The sequence below is a fragment of the Lutra lutra genome, chromosome 7 (assembly GCF_902655055.1).
Source record: "Lutra lutra chromosome 7, mLutLut1.2, whole genome shotgun sequence".
NCBI classification, from domain to species: domain Eukaryota; kingdom Metazoa; phylum Chordata; class Mammalia; order Carnivora; family Mustelidae; genus Lutra; species Lutra lutra.
In genome coordinates this window covers 113,683,390-113,702,767 of record NC_062284.1, presented here as the reverse complement: position 1 = coordinate 113,702,767, position 19,378 = coordinate 113,683,390, and the positions used below count along the sequence as shown (strand labels likewise).

The 19,378-nt window shown below is 37.9% G+C and overlaps 1 protein-coding gene across 7 annotated transcripts in view; it reads right to left on the bottom strand.

The window, feature by feature from the left end:
- Nucleotides 1-19,042, bottom strand: part of PALS1 (protein associated with LIN7 1, MAGUK p55 family member) — an 84,230-nt gene extending 65,188 nt beyond the window's left edge. For 2 of the 7 annotated variants that reach the window (XM_047738418.1, XM_047738422.1), the window contains exons 1-2: nucleotides 18,912-19,035; nucleotides 2,143-2,228 (exon numbers count right to left, since the gene is read on the bottom strand). The gene's annotated coding sequence lies outside the window, so the exon portion shown is untranslated. Of the gene's footprint in view, nucleotides 1-2,142; nucleotides 2,229-5,177; nucleotides 5,262-18,911 lie in introns of those variants that run through there. The other 5 variants (XM_047738423.1, XM_047738419.1, XM_047738420.1 and 2 more) reach the window with 5 other exon arrangements.
- Between the last annotated feature and the right edge of the window lie 336 nt (nucleotides 19,043-19,378).

Genomic DNA, 19,378 nt, shown 5'->3' with positions numbered 1-19,378 from the left:
GTCATCAAAGATTTAGAAAAGAAGAATGATTTGTACATAAATGTAACTGAGCATTTACTCTTGGCTAAGTACTAGGTTTTAGAGATAGGATCCCTGCCCATTAGCCTATCTACCAAAATGTCCTATAGGGATCTAGAAATTAACATGTCTAGAGTTAAACTCATTATTTCCCTTTAATCCCCTCATATTCTCCTTAATCCTCTTCCTCCACTTTCAGTTCTAATTAATGCCATTATACCTTCCCAGTTACCCAAGACAGCATACAAAGAACAGGCTCCAGAATCAGACTGGCTAGGACCTAATCCTTGCCTACTCTCCTTTTAAAAGTCTCAGCTGAAATACATCCTCCCCCAGATTTCCATGACTCCCCAGACTGGTTATGTGACTGCTCTGAAAGCCCACAGTCCCTGTCGGATCTCTGATCAAACTAGACTCCAGCTATTTGTATCTCTGTCTGTGCCATCAGACCAGAAGCCCTTAAAGGTCAGGAACCACACTGACTCATCTCTGGATCCATGATATTGTCCAGCAGAGGGACCAAGCAAACAGGGAGGCTTTATAATAGGAAGTGTGACTCCAGGACCACTATCTTTGGGTTACTAGATAGATGGCAAATATCCTTAAAAGATGGAAAACACAGGGTAAGAAGAATTAGATAGAAGAGGACAGAAATTGAAGGGTAATATAGGTTTAGTTTTGGACACAATCTGAAGGTGACTGCCGGTCACATGGATAAATGATCTACCTATTAAGCAAGGATCTATTTTATTCATCTCTATAGCCCTGATATCTAGCAAGGGACAAATGCATAGATTAAGTATATGAGTAAATCGTTCCTATGTTCAATACCTCTAAGGCTTTCATATTGCCTAGAGAACAGAGTTGGGACTCACAAGGTAAATCCAAACTTTCTATCTTTTACTATTTTCCAACACAAACTTTCAAAATTTGCTTCCTCATTTATGCCTATCACCTTTCTTCTTCCTGCCCAAGTGCCTTATGAAATAAGAAATATGAACTGCTTCTCCTTTCATCTTCTGACTTCAAGATCTACCATAAGTTCCCATTTCCTTCAAGAAATCTTTCCAGACCACCTCGATTAAATAATGATCTCACCAAACAACACTCCAAAAGTGGTCACAAGTTAATTCATGAGGGTCATAAAAGATTCAAAAGTCTTTCCAGAATCAAAGAAATATTATGCTATGTCCTATAGTTCCAGCATCCAGCTCATTATAATTCCTAAACAGGCAAACCATGAATATTCTACATCATATATGTAGTCAATACATATCAATAAAATGTGGCAGTCAAAAGGAATTATATTCTTCCTCTCCAAAACACACAAACACACACACACACATAAGCAAAAGAAAAAGAGGAAAAGAAAAAAAGTCTTTTGTTTGACAATTCAGAAGCTGGGAAATCTAGAGAATTACCTCCTTAAGTGTAAATAAAAGATCATCTTATGCAGATAATAGAGTAACAGGTTCCTGGCCCTAAGAGTACTCTATTCCTCTCTTCTCAACCTTCTAATTATAAATTGTTTTTAAAATGCCTCAAAAGCCCATATTTCACATCTTCATCAGAGTTCCAGCTCATACCCCGAACCAAGAAAAAAATAAAAATAAAAAAGAAGTCAAAACTCTTTACATAGTCCGAAAAACAAGAAAACAAATTTTTAGATTGGCAGGCCAAAGCTGTTTCAATGCTAACTTCAAACCAATTGGGGAGAAAGAGCCTTGGTTATGTGAGTTGGCTATAGGAGAAGGGGGTAAAAGGAAGCTAAATAAGTTTCAAATAATTAAAAAAGATTGCGACTGGGGGACCTGAAACCGCCTGAAGGATACAGGCCCACTAAAAATGCCTCATGAAGAAACAGAACCATTGTGTGACAGCTGGGAAACATGAAGATGGTAGTCTACACTAGTGTCCAGAACTCAAGTCCCCCCCCCCCCCCCCCGCAATTCATCCTTCCTCCCCTTCTCCCACAAGCAGTGCCTTTTGACTAGCAGCTGGGAAGTCTCATTTTAAGTGATCAGCATTCCTCTGACATTCTAAGAAGTTGGACTATTTGTTTCCATAGAAACAGCTTTGTCAGCTAACAGAAGATTCAGGCCAAGAATAGTGAAAAGAACTTACGTTATGCAAATTGGAAAGAACTTGTCTACTATCCTCTTAGTTTTTCTTCTCTGGTTTTTCACGGAACTCAGGCTAACTTTCTTACTCTGTAAAACAGAGGAGAGACAATCAAGTGTAAAGGTCTGCCATATTTTTTAGAGGGAAAGAGTGAGAGAGAAAGGGTAATTCAATATGATACCTAATTGTTTGCAGATGGCTAGGATTTCTTGGTATGAAGTAGTAAAAATGTTACTCTCCTCCAATATTTATTTATTTATTAAAAAAATTTTATTTATTTGACAGAGAGAGAGAGATCACAAGTAGGCAGAGAGGCAGGCAGAGAGAGAGGAGGAAGCAGACTCCCTCCTGAGCAGAGAGCCTGATGCGGGGCTCGATCCCAGGACCCTGGGATCATGACCTGAGCTGGAGGCAGAGGCTTTAACCCGCTGAGCCACCCAGGCACCCCAATTTCCTCCAATATTTAACAGGCTTCAATTAAAATCAATGTAAATTACCTGAAATCAGTGAGGAAAAAGAAGCAAGCATAACTGGTAAGACCCTTTGCAGATTTTTTTTTTTAAAGATTTTATTTATTTATTTGAAAGAGAGATGAAGAGAGAAGACAAGTAGGGAGAGCTACAGGCAGAGGGAGAGGGAGAAGCAGGCTCTCCACTAAGCAGGGACCCTGACAAGGGGCTCGATCCCAGGACAATGGGATTATGACCCAAGCGGAAGGCAGCGGTTTAACCAACTGAGCCACCCTGGTGCCCCTGCAGATTATTTTTAATGATACCTTTGAACTCTAGGTTAAGGTTCAAACAAAAATGCAGTTTATGTATTTTCTTTGTTTTAACTACAACTTCTGGACCAATTTTAAATATTATTAATAGCTTACGATGCTGAGAAAATGAGAAGGATCCAAAAAGATAAAGAATTTGACAGGAACCACAGTTAATTCAGAGGGGGAAATTTTGATGCTACACTGGACTAAGGAGAGGATCCTGCTGTCCTAACAGAGCTTACATTCTGTCAGAGTAACACAGTAAAGAACAAACATGATGACTTCAGATAAAGAGAGAGAATGGGAAACTATAATAAACAGTGATGTTTGGAAGGGGCAGCATTAGATAAGAAGGCCAGGAAGGCCTATTTTAGGAGGTGATATTTGCATTGAGACCTAAATGACAAAAAAAAAAAAAAAAAGAGTCAGCTGTGGGAAGATCCAGAAATAAAGGTTGATGGGACAGAAAGTACATTTCTATACAGATACCATCAGGAATCTCAATTTAAATATATCCCAAACTGACCTCAACTTTCCTACTGTTGTTAATTATACCACTATCTTCAAGATCTTGATCTTTCTCAAGCCATATTATCTAGTCAGTTGCTAAGATCTGTAGACTGTACAAAGTTTTTAGAATCTACTGAAGGGTGGCAAAATATGCCACCCCAAAATATCCCACTAGAAGATCATGTTCAGAAAATGAAAAGGCATGCTAAAAAAAGGGAGAAATATTTGCAAAATATTTATGACCACTATAAAGACTCTTACAATTCATTAAATCAAAAAATCTGGTTTTTTACAACAGGGCAAGAGCTTTGACCAATTTATGAAAGAAGATATACAAGTGACAGAAATGAACACTTGGAAAGATACTCAAATTAATTAATTTTTAAAAGATTTTATTTATTTGAAAGAGAGAATGAGAGTGCAAGAGCGGGGAGAATGGGCAGAAGGAGAGGGAGAAGCAGATTCCCAACTGAGCAGGGAGCCTGACATGGGGCTCCATCCCAAGACCGTGGGACCATGACCTGAGCCAAAGGCAGATGCTTAATCAATGAGCCACCAAGGCATCCCTCAAAAAAAATTGTTTTTTAAAAGACTAATATATTCACATACATTGTGTATTCAAAACAATTCATATATTCACACCATATAAAAAACTCCACAAATGAAAGAATGGCCCATATACCATCTTCTCAAAGAAGAAACTTTAGCTATATCTAAAACTAAGTAAGTATGAGTTACAACTCAAATATATTTGGGCTAGTCATGTAAAGTATTTAGCTCAAAAGTTATTGCTGACTTTTTATTTTTAAATTCAGTGAGAAAATGTTTCATTTGCTTATATTAAACACACAGTTGAAGGTCTTTGCAGATATTCAAGACCACAAATTCACAGCAGGAAATGGTTAAAAGCCAAACAGTATCAAAGATATCAAATGGTTGGTTACTTGAACTCCCCTTTATCATCCCAACAACTTGGTAATAAAAGATTAAGTACGTCCAAAAGGTTAGTCAAGTTTTTGTAAAGGTACTAGGACAAAAGGCAATTTATAACATTTTCAAACTGACCAGAAAAGGATTTTTAAACATGTGGTATAAAGTTACTTGTAATATGGCTTTCCAGTACATTGCTACCAATCAGGAATATATATGGCCTAGTTAGAGAATAAGAACAGTCTTGATAATGAACAGAGCCAGTGTAAGAGATAGACGATAAAGTGAGAGTTGACTCTGAATGCTAAGCTAAACTGTTTGAATTTTCTCCTGTAGGCAATGGGAAACTATGGGTTTCTGAGTTTAAAAAAAAGAACCAAAAATTGGCTTTTTAGAAAGTTATATCTACACTGTAACCAGAGTTGACCAGGGGAAAAGTGAGTAGAGCAGCCAGCCAATAGAGATAATGTTTTAATACTTTATGCATGTGAGGATAAAGGAAGTAGCAGAAAGAACGAAAAAGGGATAACTTCAAATAATGGTTATTACAAAGGATGACTTGACAGGACTAGGAGACCAGTAGCCAAATAGAATTCTAAAATATTGAGCATGACAACTGAACCGGAGAGAAATTATGGGGCCTTAAAACAGAAGAATTCAGAGAATAAGGTTTTTCTCTTTGGGATGGAGAGGAGGCGGATGGGGAGAAGTGGAAAGATGATAAAATCCATTTTAAAGGGTAATTTTTAGCAGGCTGTTAACTGCGAGAGAGGGAAACCAAAGAGAATAGTCTAGAAATAAAAATTAATAAGTAATTTACATATTCATGGCTTACATTTGTAAAGCTTTAAAGTTTCCATAATAAATTCAAGCACATTATCTCATTTGATCTCTCTCCAGATTTCCTGAAAGATAAGCAGGTTGGAAATCTCCATTTTCCAGAAAATACACAGACATCCCAAGTTAAGTCACAGAGCTACAATAGAACAGTAACTAAAATCCAGATCAGTGAACCCTTATGTGGATCCACAATACAATGTCAGCTACATTCCTGTAAGCTGAAACCACCCTGACTACACACTTCTTTCAAAAAATCACATAATTACATCATTCTTTTACTTTTAAAATGATTAGAGAGAATCAACTTTTCTCTTCAACTGACTGCTCCATAAAATGACACAGTAATTAATTAATTTCACTTATATATTAACAGACTACAAGTTTATTCTAACATCAGACTGCTAGCATAACATCTATTGCTCAAAGTTTCTAAATACTCAGAGGAAGAGAGGGAGTCAAGTGGAGAAATGGTAGAAATGCATGGAAATTCTAATTTGAAAACTGACACTAAGCTACAAACATTTTAGTTTCCTAGTGACATTTTAAAAATGTTATTCTCTACTCTATTGTTCCAGTTTCCATTTCAGTATGTGCTGCCAAACTGAGCCACATGTCCTACCTTGACAAACTGTTTTTAATAATAAAATATTAATTTATACCTTGAAAAATGAATAGCATAAAAATAAAACAGACAAGACAGACTAATCTTGTCAGATAAATTAGCTGTCCCTCAGGGTCAAATGTAAGTACTGCAAATCATAACTGTAATACCCCTAAATATGTTAATAATTAATTATACCAACCCGCATCAATTCTCCCTCCATAATATCTCACATATACCCTTAGCTTCTCATACCACTACCTTAACATCATATTATCTCTCTCATGGGTTTTTCTATGAACTTCAAGTCACCCCTATCTTGGTCTAGATCTAGCTGCCACTCACTCTGCACAGATGACCCTTGATATAACATGGGGGTTAAGAGTTACTACTAACAGCCTACTGTTGACAGGAAGCCTTACTGATAATATAAACAGTTGATAAACACATATTTTGTATGATACATGTATCATAAACTCTGCCCTTACAATAAAGTAAGCCAGAGGAAAGAAAATGTTACTAAGAAAATCATAAAGAGAAGAAAATACATTTATAGGACTGTACTATACTTACTGGGGGGAAAAAATCCCACATACGAGTGGACCCAGGCAGTTCTACCTGTGTTGTCCAAGGGTCAACTGTACTGCTGAATAAATTTTCCTGAAGCACACCTATTACCATGAATGTCTCTTTTCAAAAGTTTTTGTTGCCTTTCCCTTTCCTTAAGCTACTGTTTACCATGGGTTTACTATGTACCATTCATCCACTGTGCTAAGTACCCAGTGTGCATTATCTCATTTAACCCTCACAACCATCTCCTTGATGAATTTTCTAATTAGCTTAGTAAAGACACTAACTTGCCCAATGTCAAAAGCTAAATGGTACAGCTGGGCCTCAAACTGAGTTCTGTTTGACTGCAGGGTCCTTTAACAACTTCTGGAGAACCCATTTCAAGTTCCATAGCCTGTCATTCAAATGGCGCCCCCTGAATTAGTACTAGAATACTTTTCCCTTCTGTTTCTCCCTCCCTTATCTTCCGATCAACTAGCTAATAATAATAACTAATAAAAGCCCTGCACTTTCCCAAGTCCACAGCTTTGACATACTTGTTTTCTTATACCCAGAAAAAAAAATCCTTCCTGTTCGATTCTTTATCTATTAAAATTTCCCTCTACCATTAAGTCTTACGAAATCTTCCTTAGTCCTGCCTACTCCCATCCACAACCTACACTTCTAGGATACTTAATCTATGCCCCTGCTGTAGCATTTATTTATACATTTCCTTCTCCCCGTAAGTTATATTTCCCTTTTTAGTTAAATCACTAATATATCCCCATACATTCTGGTAGAAAAATCAACATACTCTTTACTATACATATTCAAATAAATCAGGTAACCTATCAGTTTCTTCCTTTCTTTTTTCTTTTTCCTTTTTTTTTTTTTTTTTAAAGTTCCATCCTTTCTGGAGTCCTCCATCCTCTAGCTCTAAGCTGGATATTTTCTTTGTGCCCAGATTCACTCGTCATTTTTCCATTTGCTCCAGGTCTAAGAATGTTGACCTCCACAGACTGCATTACTCCTGTTTTCTTATCTTCTAACTTCCAGTGGGCTTGGCTAGGGAGAAGTAACTATTGGGAAGGTAGTGAGAGAGCTTCTTCCTGTGATTTGGCAGAGGTTAGGTTCCTCTAAGGCCACAATTTCCATTAGGTGGCTCCCCTCCTGAGGTAGTAACTGATAAATTCCAGTAACTACCCACTTCCTTGCCCATTCAGGCCTAGGCTTAGCAGGTATCCGGTTGTTGCTAACCCCGAGATGTTTCTTAGTTCCCTTATCTCAAACCACCCACATCTTTGCAAACAGTCCCTTCATTAAACTCTCTCCTATTGCTCAGGTTGATTTTGCCATCTGTTTTCTGCATGGAATCTGACAAAAACATGCTCCAATCTGAATTGATTCTCTAAATCATCTTCATTCACTCATCTTTACCCTAAGAAATTCTCCTCACCTCTTTCCCCTTCATCTACTCCCTTCTCCCTGAGAGACCTCCAAATGTCCTAAGAAAGTGTACATGGGGGTAAATTTTTTAAGACCTTGATTTACTTGGTACCAGAGCAGATTCCATCTTTGAGTTCTTCTTTTGCATCCTCACCCTTAACCTTAATTCCTCACAGCTTCTCAGGACTTCTGGGTCTGGCTTTCTGTTGTTCTCCCCAAGAAAATATTTGTAGTAAATAAAAGTAGCATAAACATGTAAAAATATTTACCTTGGTATAAGGTTTCTGTGTGTCTGTGTGAGTGACCAATCATGTCCCATGTTGGAGACAACAAAGGAAAAAAGGCATTATGTACTGTTGACTCTATAAACCAGTACAACACTATGAAGAACAATTCTGCAAAGTCTACCAAAAATTTAAAATAAACATTGGATCTATCAGGTTTTTTTCTAGAAATTTATCCTACAAAGTATCTTTGGAAAAACGCATGTTAATCTATGTTTTCACCTGTAAATTTAACAAAATCTAAATGCATATCAAGTATTTCCATGCAAATTTATCACTCTAATTGAGATGTGCCATCAGTGTAAAATACACTCTAGATTTCAAAGACTCTATATGGAAAAAAAAAGAATGTAACACTGCTCATTAATTATTTTTAATGTATGTGGAGATGGTAATATTTTATACATTATGTTAAATAAAATATACCATTAAATAAATATCAACTGTTTCTTTTAAAATTTTTAATGTGGCTGCTAGAGTTGAAGCTCTGTATGAGCTGACATGGAACAAAAGCAAGTGAATAAAGATAGCTTCAGAATGGTGTTTATATATCATATCACTTTTACAAATACACATAAAGGATATTTACAAAGTTATTAGCAAAAAATCTAAAAGAATATGCACAATACTGTTTTCACTTAATATCTCTGAAAAAGCAAAGATAACAGACCTCTCAGGTTTTGCTTTTTACTTGCACTTATGTACTATTTGAGTATCTTATAAAGTGTTGACCAAAATAAATGTGTTACTTTTAAAATTTGGAGGAAAAACACAAAGATATTACCTCTTTGAAAGGAAAAAAGGGCCATAGAAACTTTAAATTACAGCTACCTTCTATAAAAATTAGCAGCAGCAACAAAGGGCTTTCAAGAGTTCTGGAATCTTTTCACAAAAAGAAGTAACCAAAATATTATCCCTACAGCCCTAAACAAGTTCACAAATAATACAACAATAAAATAAGAATTCCATTAAAAAAAATTCTTAAAGCACTTAAGGAATCATTAGGAGCATGATTCTTTCATATTCGAAACTTTCTCTACCACACAACGAATATATTACATCTTTAATTTAAAAATGAGAGGAAACCAGTTTACCATAAGAGTAAGAGCAAGAATTATACGAAAAATTTCAAAAGGGACCACCTATACTTTAAAATTTAAAAGTCAGGTTCATAATTTTGATAGCTTTGATTCTTTCATCATGTTAATAACGCACAATGACAAACTCTCAAAAAATCCCAATTAACTAGACTCACAGACTATTACTTTGGTTTCTTGATACCTATTTCTATGACTCTTCCATATAGTTTTTCCAACCCATCTAATCTTGGGTGTCAATCCTTTAGTCAATTACTTTCCCTGAAACATATACCACGACTTTTAGGTCTGTAAAAACACTCTAAGAGATTCCAACTTTTGACCTCAAGTGATTTACAGCTTACTAGAAAAAAAAATATGCTCTAAAGGTCAGCAAATTAGTAGATGATTACCTCTACCTAGATGGCTTATTGGTATGCAATTCAACAACTGGCCATTAAAAAAAAAAATGAGAGAATAGTTTGCCTTGTCCTTAAAAAACTACCTAATAATCATTTCTGAGTTACCCGAACAAGAATATTGAGCAAAATTGATAATAAATATTCGCACTGCTATCTACAAATTAGACTAAAGAAAGAACAATGGAGAGTATTTTCAGGACCAGGAGTAGGGTTTTATCATCACAACAGGAAAGAAGAATCTAAAAAAGAAGACTTATGATACAAACGTCACCAAGTTTAGAATCCACTGAACTTTCAGTACTGTGGTATTGCTGATGGAGGGCATGAATAATGTTCTGACTTTGACCAGATAGTATTAGAAGGCAAGAAAACATAAAGGGAATATTATGCAACAAGAGAAACAAGAACAAAAGGTCAATTTTAAAGATTACTGTACTGCAAATCCTGGAGCTAAAAAGGGTTACTAATGTACACTTTCATTCAATAATATGAGTACCCACTTTGTAAAAAATCTTGGATAGTCACTGATAATAAAAAGATTGCTAAGGCAGAGTTTTTATCCTTAAAAACTTAAAAATCTAGAACGGAAATCAGATAAGCAAATAAACAAGACCCCTATATACTGCAATGCTATTTGGTAAGTGCTGTACTCCAACTGCAGAAAATGCTACAAGAACTACCTGCAAAATAAGTGCATCCTAAGAAAACCTGTATAAATGGGAAAGAATGTAAGAGATATGAAAGGCGTCCATCACACAACAGGAAAAAAAGTAAGCAAAATATTAAGACAAGCACATCAGTATTTGCAAAATTAGACAAATGCTTTATTTAAATATAAGACTTTAAATTATAAGGTAATGAACTCAATTCTATGAATGCCTACTTAAAAATGTGTAGCAAAAATGACCTAGTGAAAAATACTTTAGAATGACTGAGTCAGTAAGAGAAACTGATAAAACCAAGAAAAACTTGGGACACCTAGGTGGTTTAGTCAGTTAAGCATCCATCTTCAGCTCAGATGATGATCCCTTGCTCAGCAGGGAGCCTGCTTCTCCCTCTGTCTGCCGCTTCCCCTGCTTGTGCTCTCTCTGACAAATAAATAAAATCTTAAAAAAAAAAAAAAGTGAAACCTGATCTCACTACATATGTAAGCTGTTTAAGGCAACATTATTTCCCCCACTGACTTTCACTGTTATTTCAGAGATGAAAAGAACTTTATTTCAACACACAGTAACAATTCTTCATCACTGACTCAGTCTATGACACCTGACTGACACAATTCCTATAAAATTGCTTAATCAGATTCTTGATAATCACACAATTTACCCAAAATATATTAAAATGTAACTTATTAAAATGCAGTTCACTGCTATTCCATGTGAATGTCACGAACTAGGCTTGTATTCTACCTACCTCTTATCTAACATTTACAGAGTGCTTAATACACACCAAGGCACTATGCTAACCTCCCCTCCTTTTTTTTTTTTTAAGTAGGCTCCACACCCAGCATGGAGCCCAGCTCGGGGCTTGAACTCAAGACCCTGAGATCAAGACCTGAGATCAAGACCTGAGCCGAGATCAAGAGTCAGATGCTTAACTAAGTCACCTGTGCTAACCATTCTTGATATGGCATCTCAGTTAATCCTCAAAATAAGGCTCTGAAGGGGATCACAATATGCCACCCCAAAATGTAACACTTTGACATATTTTCTTGAGCTAAAGGCAATTAAGAAACAGCAGACAGAGGGATGGGGCGGAGGGGGGTGGCGGGAACTCTGGTCTCTCCCCTTATCCAGCTAAAAATTTTGCAGGGCATAAGTTTTCTTTTGTAAAGGTACCAGGAAGAGGACACTTAATCCTGGGAGGTTACTCTCATCAATGGAGAAGGCACCAACTTAAATCTGTACAACAAACCTTACAAAAATAAATTTTATCTTCCATTAGTTTCCCCACATATTTACCTTCCCACAATTTACATCCCCTAAAGGTCTAAATGTCTTTTCCTCTGCCTTGTCACCTGTCCACAATTTATTGCTCAGTCTCACTGCTTCTTTGGGTCAATTCTTTTCTATGAAGGTCTCCAAATGCACACTTAGTAATAGGTCATTTTTCCTGCTAATCTGTCTTTGTCTCAGTGAACCTAGGAGGACAGAAAAAGTTTTTTTCCACCTCTACATCCTTCTCAATCAGGCACTAATACAATCCCCATTCTGCAAATACAGAGTCAAACTTTGATAAGTTAAGGTGCCCAGAGTCACACACAAAACAAGAAGGTATTGCCCCATAAATCTGACTCTACAGCCTGAGTACTTATCCACACAAGGACTATACTTGCACTGTAATGCCTGTCAGTAAAGACCCCAGGAAAAGCAAGAAAAAGCCATTAGCAAATTTATCCGTTAGTATACCTTCATAGAGAAGTTAATCAAGAACACGTGAAAGTTAGACCCACCCAATTAAACACATTTATGGCGACAAAGGATAAACGGAATTGTGTTTTGAATCTCAAATTCTATCACATTATAGGGGGTGACTAGGTTAGAGCAGTCTCTAGTATTAAGCTCACAAGCAAAGCTAAAGTTTAAACAAGTAAATGATAAAAGTGCATATTGGGACAAGCATCTATTCTGGGTCATTTTAAGCAGTAAGATACTAAAATAAAGACAACATCTCCTATCCTTAAGGAGCTTGCAATTTACAGATTCAAGATTCTTCACTTTAATTCAAGTATGTCTTAAACACCAAATCAGAAGCAGCTTTCCTCCAAAATTTTTCATTTTACCAAAAAGACACTGTTAAAACAAGCCTTATGATAGGCTAAAATATAGGCAAAGTAGAAAAATCCAAGGGCTTTGGAGTCATATAAACTGAATTCAAATCCTTGCTATCACTTGCAATAAGACTCTGGATAAAACAGTTAATCTCTCTGAGCCTGCTTCCTCACTTGTAAAAGGGAGAATATGGATAAAAACCTTACAATGTAGCAGTTAATATTTAAAATATATACAAAGGACATATACTGTATAACACATTAAGAGACAGAGCAAGGAATACTGTTATAGTAACCGTTAGGGGAAAGCAGAAAATATTGTGATTTAGCCAAATGACTTACTACTCTTACCATAAAGTTTAAGTGTAAAAGGAGAAGCTATAAATATATAAATGGCTAAGATATATACAGAACACCGTCCCTTCAAGATGCCTACAAAGAATTATCAAATTTCCTTTCATAAATTCGTATATTGATTACTTTTAAAGTGAATCATTTTGAAAAACATCTGCAGGTCACTTGTCTAATCCTTAGATGAATCACATGTAACGTTAGTTCTAATTTTGAAAATTAATCAGTGTAAGTCTCCATATTAACAGATTAAACATAAGAATTCCACATGATTATCTCAATACATGTAGAAAATGCATTTGACAAAATTCAACATCTACTCATGATAAAAATCCTAGGCAACACCTTGGAGGAAACTTCCTTAACCTGATTTAGAGAATCCATGAAATTACCTACAGCTAAGATCATATTTATAATTTTTTAAAAAGATTTGTTTGTTTTAGAGAAAGTGAGCAAGTGAGTGTGGGGGCAGCGGGGGAGAAAGAGAGAATCTCAAGTAGATTCCCCACACAGCAGGGACCGCCAGGGCAGGTCTCAATCTCAGGACACTGAGATCATGACCCAAGCTGAAATCAAGAGTTGGACGCTTAACTGACTGAGCCACCCAAGTGCCCAGTTAACATATTTAAAGGTGAGAGACTAAATGTTTTCCCTTTAAGACTGCAAACAAGGCAAAGATGTATCATTTCATTACTCTATTCAAACATCTCACTAGAATGTGAGATGTGCAGTAAGTACAATAATCAAGAAAAAGAAAAAAGCATATACATTAGAAAGAAACAATTCTTTATTCACAGAGAGGTCTACTTAGAAAATCCTAAGAAATCTACCTCCCCAAACCCCCTAGAACTAATAAATAAGTTTGGTAAAAACCGAGGATACAAAGTCACTACAAAAGAAATCAACTGTAATTCCATATACTAGCAAAGATCAATTGGAAACTCACTTTTTTTTTTTTAAGATTTTATTTATTTATTTGACAGACAGTGTGTGCACAAGCAGGGGGAGCAGCAGGCAGACGGAAAGGAAGAAGCAGGCTCCCTGCTCTGTGGGGATACAGGCCTCCATCCCAGGACTTGGGGGATCATGACCTGAGCCAAAGGCAGATGCTTAACCGACTAAGACACCCAGGTGCCCCAAAACCCACTTTTTTTTTTTTAGACTGCTTATAATAGGACCAAAAAACTGAATTACTTAGGTATAGATTCAATAAAATAGCTGCAGGATCTATATGCTGGTAACTATGAAACACTCATGGAAGGAAGCAAAGACCTAAATAAGTGGAGAAAAATACTATTTCATAGACTGGAAAACTCAACTTTGTTAAAATGTCAATTATCCTCAAGTCGACCTATTGATTAAACTCAATCCTAATCAAAACCCTAGCAGATTTTTTTGTGGATATCAAGCTAATCCTAACATTTATACGGAAAGGCAAAAGAACTAAAATAGCTATAGTAATTTTTTGAAAAGAATAAAGTTGGGGAACTCACATTACCTGATTTCCAGACTCTAAAACTACAGCAATCAAGACACTGATAATGGCAAAAGATAAGGATATCAATTAAACACAAGAGTCTAGAAATAGACCCACAAAAATGTAGCAAAATGGTGTTTGATGGGGACACAAAGGCAATGCCATGGAGAAAGGACAGTCTTTCCAATAAATAGTCATGGAACAACAGGACAAATAAATGAAACTTGACCCAAAATTCTCTTTATATAAAAATTAACTCAAGGGACGCCTGGGTGGCTCAGTTGGTAAAGCAGCTGCCTTCGGCTCAGGTCATGATCCCAGCGTCCTGGGATCGAGTCCCACATCGGGCTCCTTGCTCATCAGGGAGCCTGCTTCTCCCTCTGCCTCTGCCTGCCATTCTGTCTGCCTGTGCTTGCTCTCTCTCCCTCTCTCTCTCTGACAAATAAATAAATAAAATCTTTAAAATAAAATTAACTCAAAATGAAACACAGATCTAAATGTAAAATATAAAACTATAATACTTGTAAAAGAAAACACAGGAGAAACCTTTGTAACTTGGATTAGACAAAAACTGCTTATACACAATGTCAAAAGATCCATAAAAAAATACAGATACTTTGGACTTCATCAAAATCTAAAACCTCTGTACTTCAAAAACCATTGTTAGGAGGATGTAAAAAGGCAAGCAACAGACTGGAGAAAATCTTTGTAAATCACCTGGTGGACAAAGGACTAGGAAAAACTCTCAAAACTAGACATTTAGAAAATTCAGTTTTAAAATGGACAAAAGATTTTGCTTCACCAAAGAAGATACACAGATGGCAGATAAGCATATGAAAAGATATTCAACACCATTACTCATGAGAAAATGCAAATAAAAACCACTGTGAGAAACTGCTACAAACCTATCAAAATGTAAAACAAAAAAACTGACCACACAAAGTGATGAGGATGTAAAGTAACTGCAAAATTCTTCATACATTGCTGGTAGGAATACAAAGCAGTTCAGCCTCTTTGGAAAACAGTTTGCTGTTTTAACAAATTACCACAAACTTAGCTGTTTAAAAACAACACAAATTTATTATTTTACTCTTTGTACATTAAAAATCTGACCTACGTCTCTCTGGGCTAAAATCATGATGTTATTAGCATAGCTGCGTTCTCTTTTGGAGGCTCCAAATGTTAATCTATTTCCTAGCCTTTTCCAGCTTCTAGAGACCACCACATGCCTTAGCTTACGGCTCTTCTCCCCATCCTCAAAACCAAGAACTCTTCTTCTCTCTGGAGTGGCTTCTGTTGTTAGATCTTTTTTTCCCTACTCTACTACTTCTCTCTTTCTCTTTTAAGGACATTGGATTACTACTGTGGATAAAACCAGCATACTCTCCCTATTTTAAAGTCAACTGATTAGCAACCTTAATTCCACTGCAACTTTAATTTGTCTTTGCTATAACCTAGTTTATTCGTAGGTTCAAGGGATTAGGATATTTTTATGGAACCTTATTCTGCCTACCACAGACCATTTTTTAAGTAAACCTACACTTACCATATAACCCAGAAAGGAAGACTTATGTTCACACAAAAACCTGTTCCCAGAGATTTATAGCAACTTTTTCAGTTAATTTTTTTTTTTTAATTTAAAAACTAACTCAGTTCTCCTTCAACTGGTGAACAAACTGTGGTACATCCCTACAACGGAATACTACATTCAGCAGTAAAACAGAAGGAACTGCTGATACGCTCACAACATGAATACTCAACTGTATTATGCTAAATGAAAGAAACCAGACTCAAAAGGCTAAATACTGAATGATTCCATTTATAGGATAGTCTAGAAAAGAGAGACTACAGGGAAAGACAGTAGATCATTAATTGCCAAGGATTACAGGAGATGGAGGGAAGGGTTGATTACAGAAGAAAGAGCAGCTGCTTAAGGGAATTTTATAGGTGCTGGACCTATACTCGATTTTGGTAGTTACACAGCTCTGCATTTGTCAAAACAATTGTACAATAAAAACTGTACAGAAACAAAACAAAATTTCACTTCATGTAACTTAAAAATAAAGTTAAAATCTTTTTAAAACAAGGAAAATGAAACATTTATCAGATTGGCAGAAATTTAAAAATCTGACCATGCCAATCTGACAACTCCAAGTGTGGGCAAAGATGATTTATAGACTGTTAGCAAGAACGTAACTTGTTAAACTTTAGAGGATAATTTGGCTGCAGCTAGTAATGCTGAAAATGCACATCAACCTATGGCCCAGCAATTCCAATTAGGGTAGGTAACCCTCACACATGTGCCAGAGGAGACATGCACAAAGATATTCACTAAACATTGCCTGAAATACTGAAAAACTGAAAACAACCCTTTCATAGGAGAATGAACTAATGGTTGTCAGTGGTTATTAAAATAAGAAACGAAAAGAAAGAAAATGAAAAGAATTAATCCTGCTAGATACATACAGGATTTTGAGAAGAATAATTTATTGGTTTATCTAATAATAGTATACAGTGAAAAGAGCACCGTACTTGGAATCTGGAGACACGTATTTTAGTTATTTCCAACTCTGCCACTAGAAAGCAGTCAAACTATGGGCTACTTAACTCTACAGACCTCACTTCCTTTTCCTAGAAAATGAAGAGGTTAAGCTACACAACACTACAATTACTTCCTAACTCAGGAATCCCGTGATTCAATAAATATATAGTCAAATATTATATCTAAAGAACCTATGTTGAGAAATTATTTTTCCCAGACACCCTGCAATCAGAAACTATCAGAGAAATAGAGCATCTTAGTATACTGATACATAAAATGGATCAAATTTCTTGTTATGTTTGTGCTGAACTTTTTAATCAAGATCATAAGTCAGAAAGAGCATATAAACACCCAAACCCACCATACCGACGCAGGTCACCTTCAAGTAAAACTCTTCCATTTCAATATTCTAAAGCAAGTTAATATTATAATAAGTCCATCTTTACTTGTCAAGTTCAGGTGTGTCTAGTCAAAAGTCATTTAAATACATGGTAAAATTTACCTGGTCCTTTTTTTTTTTTTTTTTTTTTTAAAGATTTTATTTATTTATTTGACAGAGAGAGATCACAAGTAGACGGAGAGGCAGGCAGAGAGAGAGAGAGAGAGAGGGAAGCAGGCTTCCTGCTGAGCAGAGAGCCCGATGTGGGACTCGATCCCAGGACCCTGAGATCATGACCTGAGCCGAAGGCAGCGGCTTAACCCACTGAGCCACCCAGGCGCCCCTACCTGGTCCTTTTTAGCAAAGATAACAATGAACTGCTTTTCATATTTTTGCCTGTTTCATCTATAAAGATCTTACATTATAATTTAATAGCTTCAGCCTACTACAATTTAAAGAGCCTTTTAAGACTTCATATGCCATGTCCACAGGGAACTATTAAAAAACCAGTAGTTCATAATCCAAAAAAGCTTACTTAACAATTTCATTACCACCAATACTTAAACTTCAAAGACACCAATAACCACATGTCATTTGTTCCTATTGCAGAATTTAATAGGTTATTAACTTCTGGTATAATCCACAGGCATAATTAGGATACCACCATTAAAGCATGAAATCACTTTTTTTTTTTTTTAAAGATTTTTATTTATTTATTTGACAGAGAGAGATCACAAGCAGACAGAGAGGCAGGCAGAGAGAGAGAGAAAGGGAAGCAGGCTCCCTGCTGAGCAGAGAGCCCGATGCGGGACTCGATCCCAGGACCCTGAGATCATGACCTGAGCCGAAGGCAGCGGCTTAACCCACTGAGCCACCCAGGCGCCCCTGAAATCACTTTTTTAAAAATCAGAAACATTAACACCTTTTACCTTGTAAGGAAAATAAAAATTTCCGAAGTCCCGTTTCACAGAATTTCCAAATCTAAATTCTCACAATTCTAAAGGAGTACGAGACAAAACACACACTGTATGCTACTTCTTAAAACCTCTCAGCTATCAGATTTTAATTTTAGCGCCAACTGCCAAGAAAAACCTTCCTACCGAAACCTAAATTCGGCACACATTACTGTAAGCCAATCAACTAAACAGAAGGTGAGTTATTATTATTAGGAAGTTACATAATTTGCGCCAAAGATTGTTTAAAGCGTCTTTCATTAAATGAGGGTTACAATAATTTACAGGCTTCAAAGTTCACCTTGCAAACTTCAAGTAAATTATCAGAAACCATTAACGAGATTAGGTTTTTCTTTAATAGTGGACACAAGGAAGTAGGAACTGTTTATTCGTTTAAAGGACGCAATAAGCACCGAATACCAGGAGCTGAGTCAGGCAGAGGAACGCTGACTACATTCCGTCTCCCAAAGGAAAGTGTTCGTCCCACCGATTTCCCCCGCCGGGCCTTAGAGGGAGTCCCGGGAGTTGTGAACCCGGGCGCGGGGGAAGCAGAGGGCAAGGAATTCCCTGGCTTGTCCCCCGTAACTCCGGCCGGGTTGGCTGCAGCCCCCGCTAAGGTGGTCCCAACGCCAAGGCAGAGGGAGCGGGCGGGGCCGGGCAGCGTCCCCCGCGAAGGGACAAAGGTTGGGCTCACGCCCTCTGCGACCAGCCGCGGCTCCCGCCGTCCGGGGCAGCCAGCGGAGCAGCCCCCAGTCCCGCTTGGGCCGAGAGAGCGGCGTGTGGGGGAGGGGACGAGCCCCGCCGCCCCTCCCCCCCCACGCGCTCCCCGGGACCTGTTGATTAAGATCTCCACACAGACAACGCTGGTCCGCCTCTTACCTCTGCGCCACCGCGGGCCGCCGATCCTCCCGCCCCGGCCGCTCCCACACACTGCACAAACGACAGCTCCCCTGCGGCACTTAAAATACCGGATAAAGAATCCAGAAACTCCCGATTCCCCACCTCACAATCCTTAGACCCCGCCTCCGCCCCACCGCCAGTCGCCGCCGTCGCCGCCGCCAGCGACTCACTCCACCTCGAGACCGCGCGAGACCGGCCCCCGCGGCCGCCGCGAGACCGCGCACGCGCCCCCGGGACGCTGGCGCAGCGGGCGCGCCTATCCCAGCTCCTTCTGGGCGCGTCCCGCCCGCTGCTAGGGCGAGAGGCTGGCGCGGTTCGCCCAATCCCGCGCGGGCGTGGAGAGAGGGCCCGCTCATTGGTCTCCTCCGCAGCCCCAGCGGCGGGTCGCGCGCATTCGCGCACCTCTAAGCGAGGCTGGAGCTGCTCCGTGCTCGCCGGCGCAGGGG